Source organism: Oryctolagus cuniculus, chromosome 11 (assembly GCF_051225735.1).
Source record: "Oryctolagus cuniculus isolate XC-2025 breed Fujian yellow rabbit chromosome 11, ASM5122573v1, whole genome shotgun sequence".
NCBI classification, from domain to species: domain Eukaryota; kingdom Metazoa; phylum Chordata; class Mammalia; order Lagomorpha; family Leporidae; genus Oryctolagus; species Oryctolagus cuniculus.
In genome coordinates this window covers 97,016,989-97,034,568 of record NC_142877.1, presented here as the reverse complement: position 1 = coordinate 97,034,568, position 17,580 = coordinate 97,016,989, and the positions used below count along the sequence as shown (strand labels likewise).

General features: G+C 42.5%; 1 long non-coding RNA gene across 1 annotated transcript in view; it reads right to left on the bottom strand.

The window, feature by feature from the left end:
• The window catches only part of LOC149123572 (uncharacterized), a 125,501-nt gene that overhangs the window by 40,278 nt on the left and 67,643 nt on the right, over nucleotides 1-17,580 (bottom strand). The gene's annotated exons all lie outside the window — the stretch shown is intronic.

Below are 17,580 nucleotides of genomic sequence, written 5' to 3'. Positions count from 1 at the left end.
GTTTTTACTGCTATCCAGAAAGAAATTGATCAATGTGGATGAACAGTTTGATTAACAAAGAGATTTCAGGTCACTAGATGTTAACTAGAACTAATCATTTTTATTAAATTAATTTATTTTAGAGAGAAGTAAAGGGAGGGGTATATATATATATATATATAGAGAGAGAGAGAGAGAGAGAGAGAGGGAGAGGGAGAGAGAGAGAGAGAGAGATCTTCCTTCTGCTGCTTCACTCCCCATATGCTCACAATAGCAAGGGTTGGACCAGACCAAAGCCAGGAGCCCAAACCTCAGTTTGGGTCTCCAAGGTGGGCGGCATGGATTACATTACTTGAGCCATCGTCTGCTGCTTCCCAGAGTACACATAGCAGGAAGCTCGAATCACTGGAAGATGAGCCAGAACTCAACCCCAGGAGCTCTGTCACAAGAGGGAGGCATCCCAAACAGTGCCTCAATCACTGTGCCACGTGCCCACCCCCTTAACCCTATTTGAGAGCCACCCTTTGAAGGGAGTGTTGGTGCAGGACGAGGCTGCCAGGCACTGCACTGACAACCTGTGGAGACAACTGCCAGGCTAGTCCTTACTTCAACATCCCAAATATGTTTTGAGATAGAATCTCTCATTTGATAAGTGCCAAATTTTATTTAACAAGCAAGCAAGTCGGCATCTGGAAGCAAGTCTTCAGGCAGATCTTTAACTTCCAGGAATTCTGTGGGGGAGTTCATGTTTCTATGGCAACACCTATTGTTGCATAAACTAAGTTTGAAGAATGCTACAGGGTTTGCTTGTGTAATGTGTTTCTGTGTCTCTGTACCATATGTTACAGAGGGTCTCAAGATCATAGATTGATAGATAGATGCTCTTTGGCTTAGAAGGGGATTATGACCCAATAACCCCACCATAGAAAGACGATATTGAAAGTTGAGTATGTGCTGAATAACCCACTAAACTCCTAGCTCAGCAACAGCACTCTGTTGGGTCGGCTGCTTCCCCTTGCGTTTGAGAGGCTGATGAGGAGCTGCAGTGGCTACCCTGGCCAGCTTCACAAGACAGGATTGTGCCACCTAGGGCTAGCCCGGTGACAAGATCAAAAATAAAAATTTGAAAGATGGTTTCTACTGGATGCATACTTATTTTGCACCATCATAAAGTAAAAAAAAAAAAAAATCTTAAGTTGAACTGATCTTATGTCAGACTGTTATAATACTATATATCACATCATATAATGCATAATCATATAATGTTGTAATTATCTTTTCTAACTTTTTTCTCATCTGAACACTCATATAGCAGCAGAAACTCTCATCTTTCTAATGTTTTGGGGGACACTGTGTGAAGACAAGACTGTTCCCTATTGAAAGCTGCAGATTTCTGTGCAAGTTGTTTTTTTTCCCCCAGTGGCAATGTGCTTCCATCATAGGAAAATTGACTAAATTTGAAAGGAAAATGAGGATATCGTTAAAACTACCAGTAAGGTTAGAAACAATACAGTGCTTTTTAACCTAATGGTGCTCAGAGAATGGCATGAATGCTCTTTTATCCACTCTGATGATGAATGCAAGTCTTTTTAGTCCATTTTAATGGCTAAATGGGTTTGCTTCAAAAGACAAAGATTTGAGATATGAAAAAATAATTTCCCTCCATCTACATGTTCCTGCAAATTTTTTTTCTTGTAGTCTTGACTGTTATGATGTCTGTGGCTTCATTTTTATAGAAAATTAGTTTTTAGTAGATGGAACTGAAAATTATTGCCAGGGAAGTATACTTTATGTTCTTACTATTTATCTATGCTTCTTCTATTTCTTTTAACCTACAGACATCATCTTCCCATTGTAATATCACAAATATCACACAGTAACTAATGAAAGGTTTAAATACTTCTGATGGCAGCAAGAAAAATGGACTGTTGCCTCGAGGATTCTCATTTATTAAAGCAAGGATGAAAGAGACATAAGATACAAAGTTTCATATTCAGATTTTCCTCCCTAGAAATTCTTTGTTGAAATGAACCTTCTCCTAAGGTGAACATTTAACATGCTTCTTTGATACATTAGAGAAAGTTTAACCACCATCATTCCTAAGTTACAAGGTATTCATTAGGCAAAGTGAAATATCCAAAGGTCAGGATGACTATATCTAAAACCTTACTCACAACTAAATGATTACATTTGGAAGGATTCTCAACTGGGGATCTGGTAGGTCAGGGAATGAGTGTGGTTTCTTTTTAAGTACAAAGCTTACACGTCAATCTAGGACAGCCTTAGTACAGTCCCAATGGCCCAGCTGAAAAAAGGAACATGGTTTACATGTGACATCATCAAAGAGCAGGAGGGTGGCTTCATCTTTAGACCATTCTAGGTAAATTATACCCAATGCCTGAGAACATACCATGGTGTGATTTGGGGGGAAACAGCAGGTGTCAATAAGCATCCCTCAATCATGTCAAAATATTCAAAATTCTACTCCTGGAGTTTATGGAGAGATTGACATATGGTGAAGATAGCATAAACTCTGGAAACAGAACCCAACTCCTATTCCAGGAGCCACGAATCAGCAGCAGTAGGACTTGGTGAGTAAATTGGACACAATAGCACCTGCAGAGTTCCCTCCTGGGCTGACCTCCTAACCACTCCCATCCCCTCTCTACCTCGTTGCCATTCCCCAGAGAGCCTGAGAACCTTAAGTTCTGCCTCTCTCATCTTCCTGGCAGATAGGGGTAGCCACGTGACCCAGTCTGGGCAATGAGATAGGAATGGGAACCTGTGGAGGCTTCGGGGAGAACATTTGCTTCCTTATAAAGGGGGCAGGTTCAGAAAGAGCCCGTTAGTACCCCTTTTCCTTTTTCTTTGTGAAACCTGGAGCTTCATTACTCATCTTACTTTCATGAGGAAACAAGCAAAACAATGAAAAACCAATATATTAATTATAGCAAAATGGAGAAAGAGTCTGGGAGCCTTTGATGGCATCATTGAACTAGAAACACCAACTTCAAGACTTACTGCAACATGAGAGGATTTACTGTGCTGTGGCTTATGCTACCACCAGTGAGATATTGTGATCCTTGCAGATGAAAGCATTCCCCACTGCCATCTCACACTTGGGTTATAATGATTAGAGATAAGATGCTAAAACTCTAGCTCATAGGTACAGAAAATAAATATTGGTTCTTTCCCTTACTCAATGTCTTCTATATTCTTTTGAAAACAAAAGCACATTAATAGAACTCATTAGATGGTTCATACCAAGTTATTCATGATTTTAGTTACTTTTCTATTCAGGAGGGAAAATAAAATGTCCTATAGTCTAGGTTCAGTTTGTTTTGGAAGTAGGGGACATTGAAGAGCTTTTAATATGGGAAGATTTGCATTTTAGAGATATCAACCTAGAGGTTTTGTGAGATATATTTGCACAGGGTGTGGCTAAGCACTGGGAGAATGAAGAAAAGTCTTGACCTTTGAAATAATCTGCTGTAGATAATTAAGTAGAGATGAAAAAGACCCTCTAAGAAGGAAGCATGGTGGTCAACTTTACTTAGAAGATAAACTCACCAGGTGTTTGGATGTGGTATGAGGGGTACGTGGGGGAAGGGTGAATCTTGAGTTTGTAACTTCAGTGGCTATGATAGAAAATGGTACACATAATTGAGGACAATCTACCACTCTTGTAGCTTTAGAGCAATGCTGACAAGTTGAAGGACTTTGAGCTGGTTGTATATGCAGAGTACATGAGGCATGATGAGATCTGAACTTGAAACTTCTTGAAAATTTGGAACCATCAGCCTAAAGGTGGTGTCTTAAATCATAGGCACAGGTGAGATGAACTCTAAAGAATATATAGAAGCATAACTTTAGTGTGTATGAAGATAGATAGTGTGGGACAGTGATAAAATTCATTTATATACTAGAAAGCAAGGAAAATGAGCCTTCTTTATGTGAATGAAAGACTGCTAAAGAAAAATTTATAGTAGTAATTTTCTCTGTTATTTAAGGAGATAAATTTTAAAAAGGTAGTACTTTTCTCAAGGAATTATAAAATGAGCAAGAAAATAAACTGAAAATAAAATTTATAAAGATAAAAGTGAAATCGATCCAACATTACATCAAAAAGAGCATAGACCTTGATTGGGATTTATGCCATGGATGAAAGGGTGGTTCAACATTCACAAATCAATAACCATCACAAATCATAGCAACAGAATATAGAAAAAGCCCATATGATCATCTCCATAGAATCATAAAATGCATTCTATAATATTCAGCATCCCTTCATGATAAACATGCTCTCAACAAATTAGGTACAGAAGAAACCTACCTCAAAATAATAAATGCTTTATATGACAATAAACACAGCCAATATCATACAGAAAGGAGAAAAGCTGAGAGCCTTTCCCCTTAGATCTGGAACAAGAAGAGGCTGTCCACTTTCACCACTCTTATTCAATGTAGTGTTGGAAGTATTAGCAAGATCAATCAGGGAAGAGAAAGAAGTAAATGGCAACAAAATTGCAAAGGAGGAAGTCAAAGTAGCCTTGTTTGCAGATAACATGTTGTTGTGTATGGAAAAATCTAAACACTCCATCAAAACTTATTAGAACTAATAAACCAATTTAGTGAAACTGCAGGATATAAAATCAACATGCAAAAAAGAGTAGCACTGTAATATACCAATAATGATCTTGTTGAAAGAGAAATCAAGTAAGAAATTTCATTCACAAGAGCTACAAAAATGTAAATAAGTTGAACCAAAGAAGTGAAAGAATTATACAATGCAAATTATAAAACACTGCTGAAAGATATCAAGAACACAAAATACTCATACTACTTAAACCAATCTACAGAATCCAATGTAATCCATATCACAATACTAATGACATTCTCTGCAGAGTTAGAAAACAATCTAAAAACTCATATGGACCACAAAGGACCCAGATTAGCCAAATGATCCTGAGTCGAGGGCAGAGGAGGTGTGAGGTGGGGATGGAATCAAGCCAGAAATATCACATCTGATTTCAAAGTATACTACAAAGCTATAGTAATTAAAACACCATGGTACTGGCATAAAAACCAACATATAGATCCAGAGGGCAGAATAGAGAGCCCAGAGATTAATCCACATACATACCACCAACTAATTTTTAACAAAGGTACCAAGAACACATGTTGGAGAAAGGATAGTTTTCAATAAATGGTGTTGGCAAAAACTGGGCATATATATGTAAAAGAAAGAAATTAGGGGCTGGTGCCATGGCACACGAGGTTAATCCTCTGCCTGTGGCACCGGCATCCCATATGGGCGCCGGTTCTGGTCCCATTTGCTCCTCTTCCAATCCAGCTCTCTTCTGTGGCCTGGGAAAGCAGTAGAGGATGGCCCAAGTCCTTGAACCCCTGCACCCACATAGCAAACCAGGAAGAAGCACCTGGTTCCTGGCTTCAGATCAGCACAGTTCTGGCCGTAGCGGCCATTTGGGTAGTGAACCATCGGAAGAAAGACCTTTGTCTCTCTCTCACTGTCTGTAACTTTACCTGTCAAATAAATAAAATCTTAAAAAAAATTAGATCCCTACCTCTCATCATATAAACAATATAACTCCAGGAGCCGACGCTGTGGTGCAGTGAGCTAAAGCCCTGGACTGAAGCACCAGCATCCCATATGGGCACTGGTTCTAGTCCTGGCTGCTCCACTTCCAATCCAGCTCTCTGTTATGGCCTGGGAAAGCAGTGGAAGATGACCCTTAGGCCCCTGCACCCACATGGGAGACCTGGAAGAAGCTCTTGGCTCCTTCCTTCAGATCGGTGCAGTTCCAGCCATTGCGGCCATTTGGGGAGTGAACCAGCGGATGGAAGACCTCTCTCCCTGTCTCTACCTCTCTCTGTAACTCTGTCTCTCAAATAAATAAAAATAAAATTTTTTTATTCTTTTTTAAAATTTTTAAAGATTTTGCTTATTTATTTGAGAGGTAGAGTTATGGTCAGAGAGAGGGAGAAACAGGAAGATCTTTCATCCACTCCTCAAATGTCCACAATGGCCAAGCTGCACTGATCCAAAGCCAGGAGCCAGAAGCTTCTTCTGGGTCTTCCATGCCGGTGCAGGGGCCCAAGCACTTGGGCCATCTTCTACTGCTTTCCCAGGCCATAGCAGAGAGCTGGATCAAAAGAGGAAGCTGGGACACAAACTGGCACCCAATTGGGATGCCAGTGGCACAAGTGGAGGCTTAGCCAACTGTGCCATAGCACCAGCCCCTCAATATTGATTTTTTCCCCTTAATATTTCTTTTTTTTAACTTTTATTTAGTAAATATAAATTTCCAAAGTACAGTTTATGGATTACAATGGCTTTCCCCACCCATAACTTCCCTACCACTTGCACCCCTCCCATCTCCCACTCCCTCTCCCATTCCATTCACATCAAGATTCATTTTCAATTATCTTTATGTACAGAAGATCTATTAAGTATATATTAAGTAATAAAAATAAATCTTTAAAAAAATAACTCCAGATGGATCAAAGACGTAAATGTAATACCTGAAACTATGAAATTGCTAGAAGAAAACATAGGGGGAACACTTCAAGACAGTGGTGTAGGCAGTGATTTCTTGGATAAGCCCCCAAAGGTGCAGTCAACAAAGCAAAACTAGACAAATGGGATTATATCAAATTCAGAAGCTTCTGCACAGCAAAGGAAATGACCAATAGAGTGAACAGACATCCAGCATAATGGGAGAAAATATTTACAAGGTACTTATCTGACAAAGGATTAATATCCAGAATATATCAGTATCTCAAAAAAGACCTTAACAGCAAAAATAAATAACTTTAAAATGGACAAAGGACCTGAATAGAAAATCACACACACACACACACACACACACACACACATGAAGAATGGTCAATGTCACTAGCCATCAGGGAAACACAAATCAAAACCACGATGAGGGACCACCTCAACCCTGTGAGAATGGCTTTTATCCAAAAGACACAAAGTAACAAGTGCTGATGGAGAAAGGGGAAGTCTTGTATACAGTTGGTATTTCCACAATGGAAAATAGTACTGAAATTCTCTAAAAAACTAAAAATAGAACCGCCATGATCCAGGTATCCCACTACGGAGCATAGTCCCAAAGGCATGAGGTCACTGTATCACACAGATACTTGCTTTGCTATGTTCATTGGTGCACTGTTCACATTAGCCAAGATATGGAATCAATCAAGGTGTCCATCATCAGATGAATGGATAAGGAAAATATGGTACATACACACAATGTAATACTAGTTGGCCATAAAAAAGAATGAATCCTGTTATCTGCAGCAAAATCAGGGGTGGGAGGGGCACTGGAGGACATCATATTAAGTGGAATAGGCCAAATACAGAAAAACAATACTTGCATGTTTTTTCTTGTACTTGGGAGCTAAAAAAAAAAAAAAAAAAAAAAAAACAGAATCTCAACCTGAATACTGAAGGGTGATTACCAGGAGCTGGGAGGGCTGGAAGGAATAGAGAGAGTTTGGATTAGAAATAGGGCTAGCTGGGAGTGGTTCATTACTTGTGATACATACACCATACAGATGTAAGATGCTAACTGGGGAAGCTGATGTATCCTTCACAATTTTTGTTTTGTAAATTTAAAACTATTTTGAAATAAAAAGTTTATTTTAGAAAAGCCTGAAATTAACCACAAAATAGAATAACTATAAAAGAACTAAATTCAAAAATTACTTCTTGGCCGGTGCCGCGGCTCACTAGGCTAATCCTCTGCCTTGCGGCGCCGGCACACCAGGTTCTAGTCCCAGTTGGGGCACCGGATTCTGTCCTGGTTGCCCCTCTTCCAGGCCAGCTCTCTGCTATGGCCTGGGAGTGCAGTGGAGGATGGCCCAAGTCCTTGGGCCCTGCACCCCATGGGAGACCAGGAGAAGCACCTGGCTCCTGCCAGCGGATCAGCGCGATGTGCCAGCTGCAGCACGCTGGCCGCGGCAGCCATTGGAGGGTGAACCAATGACAAAGGAAGACCTTTCTCTCTGTCTCTCTCTCTCACTGTCCACTCTGCCTGTAAAAAAAAAAATTACTTCTTGATCAATAAAATAGATACACAAATCACAGGTGTAATTATGCAAAAGAAGAGTAAAGCCTTGTAAGTGTGGAATGAATAAAGACATAACCACAGATTTAAAATAACCAAATAATAAAATAGACATACAACTTTTTGGCAACAAAGTTGGAAACTTGCAGTAAGCAAAAGATTTCCTTATAAATATTAAATTCTCAAAAGTGACTCTAGAAGGAATAGAAAAATAGATCATTACAATAGAAATTGTTGGGAGAGTTGATAAATTATTACATTAAAAGTAGTCAGAATCAGGTATTTCAGATGAGCATTCTAGCTAGCTTTCAAGAATATATAACCCAACCAAATTATTGTAATTCATAAAAAAATTAAGGTTAGAAACTCCAAATCACAGTATGAAATCAGTGTAATTTAATAGCCAAACCTGAAATGGAACTAGGAAAGAACATTATCGATTAATCATATTGAAGAATATAGATGGAAAAATTCTACATTTCATCATAGAATTTATTAGATTATTAAGAGCCATTAAGTACAGTCTGTTCTAGAAATTTAAGGACAGTTAAGAATAAGGAAAATTCTAAGTACTACATCAACAAATTAGAGGTGGAAATCTACACTGTCATATCAATATGTTGTAAAGGGCTTAGATAAACTTAACAAGTATTGCTTTCCTTCCTTCTGAAATGATCCAATATGGATTTCAGGTCTTAAGACAACCACAATCATGGACTGTGCAAAGTCCTCAAAGGCACTGACCTGGTCCTCCAGCCTCTCTCTTCCACCTTTATCATCTCCAACCATAGACCACAGTGGAAGTGGTACATTCCAGATCCCAGCAGAACCCCAGACCCAGCCCTGTGCCCGAGCGCTCATGACGCCCCTCTCCCGACTCTGTCTTTCCTGTCTCATCTCAACATTTCCCATCTGTAAGATGGAAGACTTGCAGCCAGCACGAGTGTTTCAGCTTTCTTTGACTCTTAACAGTGTAAGGCGTTCTTCCCTTAGCTTCTTTGCCTCTTGGTTTTCCTCCTCCTCCTCCTCAGATCCAGAGAGTTCAATGTCATTATCATGTTTGCCAACTGTAACTCCACTTCCCGTGGTGTCTTCCACATGGGCAGGGCCCTGCGTGCCCTGAGCTTTCCTTACTCTGGAAATCCGGTCTTTTCTTCTCATTAGACTTGATGTGACTTTACCAACATAAAGTCTGACACAAGGTGGCAGGCAGTGGCTCAGAGGCTGCTTCAAACATTGTGACGCATGCTTGCGACAATACACTGGCCAGGAAATTGTGGGGCATCGGGGGAGTCAGTGGGGTTTTTCAGCCTCCCAAACGCATGGTGTCAGCTATGTCTGGGGGCTGGGGGTGGTAGCTCCCTAAGCTGCCCATTACTAGGCTGTCACTCTCCCCAAAGAGCTAACAAGCAGGACTCCTATATCCAGCCTGCCTGTGCTCAGAGCCTGGCTCTGCTGCCCCCGGGAACTCCGCCTGGGGTCTGCCAGGCCACATGACACCGGGTCAGGGAGGCTTTGGCAGGCAAACGAGAGGAGGCACAGACTCACTCAGCACTGGGCCTGGAACCTGCTCAGCAGGTGTGTGCCTCTGCCAGCAAGCCAGCAAGGGGAAAGTGGAGCTTCTGGCTGCGTTCCCTCCCCCGGGGCAGACACTGAACCTGGGTGCCGTGTCCAAAGTTAGGCTCATGGCTCCATTTCTTACTGCATAGCCACTTGCTCAGTCAGAGCAGAATTGCCCCCGCTGGTGGCTCTGATCCCAGGAGAGTATTAAGGAGAAGCATTCACTGGACTGGAAGCTCTGTGAGAGGCCAGGGGACACCAGGATAGGCCAGGGGAAAGGATACATGTCACCGTATCGCTGAAGTTTCAAGAGTCATTGCTCTACTTGGCTGTTACTGTTTTCTCTCTTACAAAAATGACAAATACCACTGAAGAGCTAGACTTACCCTGGATCCTAGGATGAGAAGCCATAAAAGCCAAGCCATACCTGGCCTATAACCAATAGGTTTGGTAGTCTAGCCTGCCGTAGTAAAAGCTATTTTAAAAATTACCAACAGGAGTAGAGTGATGCCCTAAACAAAGAAAAAGCCAATCAAAAGACAAGCAAAACTTTAACTATGGGGCATTGACTCTCTGAGCTAGGTAGTTATGGCCAGGAAATTGCCATTTGGTGTGGCAAACATGGGGGCCCATGTTATCTAATGACAAAACATTCACAGAATTATTCCTGCTGGCATCTTGGGAGAGACAGACACTTACCACACGAGCTTAGAGAATTCCATGAAGAGTTTGGGGAAACAAAATGTGAGTAGCATGCCTTGGTTGTTACTGTCTGAGTTTAATAAGGTATTAGAAGCAAAAACAAAACAAAACAATTGGCTGGTTGGCAAACATGATTGGGAAATGGGACCATTTACCATCTCCCCTGGTAATAAGGTAAAATGGAGAAATGCCTTAAGCAATGAGGGCCAATTAAGACAGTTTTGTGGCAAGAACCAAATGAAGAGAGTGGCATTAACTCTTGTGCTAAAGCTTCTGAATCCGTTCAGGTGGTCCACTCAGCAAATATTTTCAGTTAGAAAATGCGGCCGGCGCCGCAGCTCAATAGACTAATCCTCCGCCTTGTGGCGCCAGCACACCAGGTTCTAGTCCCAGTTGGGGCACCGGATTCTGTCCTGGTTGCCCCTCTTCCAGGCTAGCTCTCTGCTGTGGCCAGGGACTGCAGTAGAGGATGGCCCAAGTGCTTGGGCCCTGCACCCCATGGGAGACCAGGAGAAGCACCTGGCTCCTGCCAGCGGATCAGCGCGGTGCGCCGGCTGCAGTGTGCCGGCCACGGTGGCCATTGGAGGGTGAACCAATGGCAAAGGAAGACCTTTCTCTCTGTCTCTCTCTCTCACTGTCCACTCTGCCTGTAAAAAAAAAAAATGTGGTGCAAGGAAATTGGCTCTTTCATGATTTTGCTATGAAACTGTAAACGCTCAAGTTATTCTCACTAAAGAGAAGAGGAAATTGGACAGCATATGTGAGAAAAGGATACCACCAAGAGCCTTCAGACTGGAGCGCTGGGTACTCGACATTGGAAATGATATTGGGACCTTCAACTCCTATGGTCAAAGAGCAAGAGGAGAAAGACAGGTGCTGTGCCCCAAAGGCAGGCGTGTTTTCAGATGCCCTTTAAAGAGACAAAGGAAACAGGAAGACGACTGCTTAGAGTCAGGGTCTCTCCAGTGGAAAGCAATGGACTGGCCCACCGGGAGCAGAGACGGAGCTTGGTCACCCAGGATCGGAGGTCCCTGTGGCATTTTTTTCTGAGGAATTTCAAAAGTGCTCTGGATCTGTGACCACGGAGTGCCGCCCATGCTCTCCCCCTTTCCGTGAGAGTGTGAGTACATGTTCCTCATGGCTGCTATCTGCCACTGTGTGTCTGCTGGAGTATCAACGAAAGATCCAAATCTGCTAATCGGGACTATTACAACTCTTGCATAGTCTCCTCGCTCACAATTGGAGGAGACATTTTAGGGGTCTTCCTTCAAGAAGAGTTTACTTTGTGAATGAAAGGGGGGGAAATGATTTTAAAATATTTATTTTTTTCATCGATTTGAGAAGCAGAGTGTGTGTGTGTGTGTGTCTCTCTCTCAGACAGACACACACAGACACACAGAGATTGATCTTCCATCTACTGGTTCACTCCCCAAATGGCTACAAAAGCCAGGGCTGGGCCAGGCCAACACCAGGAGCATGGAATACCATCTGGGCCCCTCCAGATGAGAGTCAGGGGCCCAAGTACTTGGGCCATCATCCGCTGCTTCCCAGGATGCATTAGCAGGAAGCTGGATTGGAAGCATAACAGCCAGGATCTAGACAGGCACGCCACTACAGAAGGTGGGCATCGCAAGTGGCACGTAACCTGCCATGCCACAGCAAGTATTGAGCCAGGGTCGACTAGGGCAGGTTGCATTATTGTCTCCAGTTATTAGCTTCCCTCCCTTCTGGCATTTTCTTCACACTCATTAGCATTTCTTTTAGTTTGAAGAACTCCCTTTAACATTTTTTCTTAAAGATTTATTTGAAAGGCAAAATTACAGAGATAGAGAGGAGAGGAGAGGAGAAAGATCCTTTATCCACTGGTTCATTCCCCAAATGGCTGTAACATCCAGGACTGGACCAGGCTGATACCAGGAGACAGGAGCTTCTTCCCAGTCTCCCCATGTGGGTGTCAGGGTTCCAAGCGCTCAGGCCATCTTTTGCTGTCTTCCCAGGCAAATTAGCAGGGAGGGCTGGATCAGAATTGGAGCAGCCGGGACATGAACCAGTGCCCATATGGAATGCCAGCATTGCAGGTGGTGGCTTACCCTGCTACACCACAATGACGTCTCCTTGATCTTTAAGCTTGAAGAGCTTGACTGTACTAGGTCTTGAGGTAGACTTTGTTGCATTGAACTTGACTAGTGATCTTTGACTTTCCTGTATCTGGTCAGTTGCATCTTTCTTTGGGTTTGGGGAATTCTGTTATTACCTCTTTGAATATGCTTTCTACCCCTCAGGCATTCTCAAATCCCCCTTTAACCCCAATACCTGTATGTTTGTTCTTTCCATGTTGTCCCAAAGCTGCCACAAACTTTATTTCTTCTTTTTTCTTTTTTTCAGTTGAAGGATTCCTGTTTGATTTTGCTGAACTACTTCCATTTCCCTATCAAGTCTCTATTAGAGTAGTAAATCATTTATCTCTGTTCTCTTGAAGTTTGCTGAGTTTCCTTAAATAACTATTTTGAAATCTTTACTCAAGAATTTGAAAATTACAATTCCTAGATGGTTGGTTTCTGGCTTCTTCTTTTGCCTGTTAAGTGGGGTCAGGGTTCCCTGAAAGTCCTTGATATTTGTTGGCATATAATGTCTGTGCATTGAAGGATCATTTAATGTGGCTTCCTTTCTGGCTGATCTAGAAATTCTAAGCAGTCTGTTTATTTCCTCTGAGTCTGGAGAGTTCTGCTAATTCAGCCCTAGATAGTGACCTAAGTCGAGGCTTACTATATGGGTCCACTGTTGGTGTGTTTCCACTGTTTCAGTTCTACCAATACTCCCCAAGCTCAGATTTATCCCAAACATGCAGTTTATGTGTTATTCAGAATGAAGTGGGAAAATGCATAAAAGGGAGATAGTGTGGCCTTGTAAACGTCTTCCTGGGGTTGAGGCAGGACCAGATTCCTAGTCCTGTGGTCACCAATGCCACAGTGATGGATCACACCCAGACCTCCCAGAGCACCAAGCCCAGGGAAGCCTGGAAGTAGGACAGACGCTCACTCTCCTACGATGTGTCTGCTCCTGAGGTGGATTCGCTGCCCAGTGCCACTTCTACCAGCCGTTGGTGATGCTGGCTGGGTATGAGTGACCAACTGGAGCCAGGGAATCCTACTTGCCCTGATGCAAATCCAGAGGCTCTGCCTATAGCCACTGACTTAGGGACAGGAGCCATTAAGATCCGCTCAGTATTGGGTTTTACCAGCCTATCACTGAGTCCCCCAAGCAGTACTATGATTCCCTGACGCTTGACCAAGGTTGTAGGAGGGATGGTAGAGGCAACCTCTTAGTTGCCCCAGCAGGTACTAAGTGGGTCACACCTGGGTTTCAGAGTCACTGGGTCCTGTGCAATCTTGGGAGTGCATTCTAGACTCATGCGAGGCTAATAGTTATGCACACTGAATGAGGCCACCCCACCAGTTTGCATGTCTCTGCCCAACACTGGGATAAGTCTAGAGATTCCCTCTACAGGCACTTGCCCAGGGATGGGGACTGTTGGGATCTGAGCAGTGTTGGGGTCTACCAGGTCAGCACTAAGTCCTAATACACAGTGTTGTGATTCCTCACTATCTACCCAAGGTTGAAGGAGGCAGCCAGTCTTAGCTTTCCAGATGGGCACTGAGCTGGGATACTTATAAATCTCAGTCCCCAGTCTTGGGATGCCTGAGGTTGAACCTGTCCCCCCCAAGCTCCAGTCTCTACCTGATGTCAGCCAAGTCTAAAGGTTTGTGGGTGAGCGCTGGCCTCAGGTAGATGCTTTTGGTTTTTATCATGTGCTGGGTCTCAGGGCAAGAGCAGGCTGGGCTCTACACTTCCAGCCAGGTCCTAAGCCCCCTTGCCTACCCTAGTCTGCAGCAACTGGAGTCTTTCTTTGCTTTTTTGCCAGAAGCTGGGACAGGGGTGGTGGATCGCTCAGCTGTGGAGGTGCCACATACTTAGTCCGCAGGTGCAGGCCTGAGGACAGGGGACAGGAAGGGCTCTGTCCAATGCTAAACTGTATCACCCCAGGCCTGGCATTTGGATTCAAGACTAAGGATTGGACTTAACTCTCCATCCCTTCCCCAAAGGGGGATGCATCTCTCTCTAGGCTGTGCTCCTTGGAGCTGGGGAGTGACAGAGGCAGCTCTTTCCTTTCTACTTCCATCATCACAACTTGTGTCATTATTGCACTATAACCAGGCCCTGTGGTCTCTCAGTTGTCTTCCCACAGCTTTTCTGAAGGTGACTTCCGGCACAAGCACGTGTTCAAATGAGCATTCAAATGAGTGTCTCTTGAGGGGAGGTGAACACCAGGGTGTTGTACTCTGCTACTATTTCGTTTTCACTGAGTGGCATTTTGATTTGGATAAAATGCTCTTAAGTTGACAAATAAAAGTAGAATTAAAATACTATATTAAAAAAGTTAGGGGTTGACATGTGGCATGGCAGGTGAAGCTCCCACCTGCAATGCTGACATCCCATTTGGAGTACCATTTAAAGTCCTGCTGCTCTGCTTCAGATCCAGCTTCCTGCTAATGCACCTGGGAAAGCAGAAGAAAATGACACAAGTGCCTGTACCCTTGCCACTCACATGGGAGACCTGGATGAAGTTCCTGGCTCCTGGCTTTGGCCTGGGCCAGATGTGTCTTATTGTGGCCATCTGGGGAGTGAACAAATGGGTGGAAGGTCTCTCACTCCTTCTCTATCTTTCACTCTCTCTGTTCTGCTGCCTTTCAAATAAAAAAAAACTTAAAAAAATTTAAAAGTCAGGATAATAAAGGAAAATATAGGCACAAGACTATCAAAAATACAGTAAAAAAATAAATAATAAAGAGCTCAGAATTAGTTTTCAGTATATATATGTTTAATACCTTGTAAAGGTGGTATTGTATTGTGGGGGGATCTAATTAATAGTCTCCTTACAATTGGCTATCTCTTGAAAGAAAATCAATTTGGGCCCTTTAGAATACATTAATTCCAAAAATAAATTGCTGCTGCACTAAAGACTTGAAGATAAAAATAAATAATAACCATTTTAGGGGCAGGCATTTGACATAGTGGTTAGGTCACTGCTTGGGATACCTGCATCCTATATCAGAGTGCCTGGTTCCAGTCCTGCCTCTGCTTCTTCTTCCAGCTTTCTCCTAATGTGCACCCTGGGAGGCAGCAGATGATGGCTCAAGTAGCTGTGTCCTTGCTACCTGCATGGGATACCCAGATAGTTCTTGACTTTTGCCTGGTCCAGGCCTTGCCATTGTGGGCATTTGGAGAGTGAACCAGGGCATAGGAAATCTGTCAGTCTCTGTCTCTCTACTTTTCAAATAAAATGAAAATAAATTTCAAAACTGTAATAATTTTAGAAAAAGGGTTAAGGGACTATCTGTAAATGTAGGAAAAGATAAAGTCTTTTAACTAAAACAGGAATATTATGGGGCTATATTTATGTGTAAATATGTTTATAAATTTTATTTATACACCAAATTTCATATTATTAATATCTCAATAGTTACCTAAACAAAAGTGACTAGGTAAGCAAATTGGATAAGATATTTCAAATTCAGGTGATAGATAAAAAAACTAGTATCATAATACTCAAAATGCTTTTACAATTTAATAAGCTCATCAACTCAGTAGCAACATGAGTTGGTGATATGAATAGGCAATTGACAGAAGAACAAGAGTGATAAAATATACAGCCTCCCCCAACAGGCAGAGAAATGGAAATGACATTACCACAATGATACCCATCAGAGTGGAAAAACTAAAAGCATAATAGCGTCTGTTATCAACAGAGATGGGAGTCGAGAAAAGGACATGCTCATATATCATGTGTGGAAATGTGTAAACGCAATTCATGATCTCTGCTAAAAAGTTAAATGCACGTACAATTCAACCCAGAACCCCACTCTGGAGAGTATGTATGTATCATCATCCTCACATTACTTGTAATAATAGAAAGCTGGTAGCAAATTAAAAGATCATTAATACAAGAATAGCTGAGTGAACTATGATAATCTTTACAACAGAATGTTATACAAGATTTAACAATTAGTGATCTATACTACCTGACATGGCAGAATTTGCATTACATCTTGTAAATGTACAAGAGAGTCACACATACATCATCTTTCCACAATGTGCCCTTAAGCCTTGCGTGTGTATGCATATATTTATATTCATAAATAGGTGATTATCTGGGTACATAATGCACCCTAAATTACAGGCCACGGCTGCTGGTGGTGTTCAGCGGGTTACACTGCCACCTGCAACATGGGCATCCCATATGAGCACTGGTTCGAGTCCCAGCTGCTCCACTTCTGATCCAGCTCCCTGCTAACGCATCTGGGAAAGCAGTGGAAGACGGCCTAAGTTCTTGGCTCCTACCACCTCAAGGGAGACCCAGGTGGAGTGCCATGCTCCTGGCTTCAACCCGGCCATTGTGGCCATTTGGGGAGTGAACCAGTGGATAGAAGACCTCTGTGTGTGTCCCTCCTTCTCTCTGTAACTCTGCCTTTCAGATACATCTTTAAAAAGAATCACATGAAAGGACAGTCATTGCCACATTATTCTCTCAGAAAGGTAGATTTGCAGTGACTTTTTTCCTTGATGTGCTCATCTGTTTTTCAGTGAACATGTTTACTGTACACGAGCAGGGTCTCAGTTCACTTGTGCCACTGTAACAGAATACTACACATGGGGTAGCTGGAAATGACAGAAGTTGATTTCTCACCAATATGCGCCTGGCAAGTCCAAGGTCAGGGTGTGAACAGAGTCAGGTGAGGGCAGTCATCTTTCCACTGTGGCCTCACACAGCGGGAGACAGCTAGCTCTCTGGGTCTCTTTTTAAGGGGAATTAATCCCATTCATGAAGCTCCATCTACCAAGGACCACCTCCAACTGCCAGCACTTTGGGAGTAAGGATTCCACATAGGAATTCTGGAGGGACATAAACATTCAGACCATAACAAGCAGGAAAAGCAAAAGATTGCTCTTCATTGAGAGGAAGAAAACAATTCGACAAATGCTTAAAGCCCTGTGCCTACACAGGATATGTCAGCATTATGCACAAATAAAAACATATAAAATATAAATATACCAAATTAGGCTTCAATACAGTAAGTTATGATGCAGCCACACAAATTCCATCAAGCAGCCGCTTTTTTAAAAAATATTTATTTGAAGAGGAGAGTTAGAGGGAGAGACAGAAAAATCTTCCATCTGCAGGTTC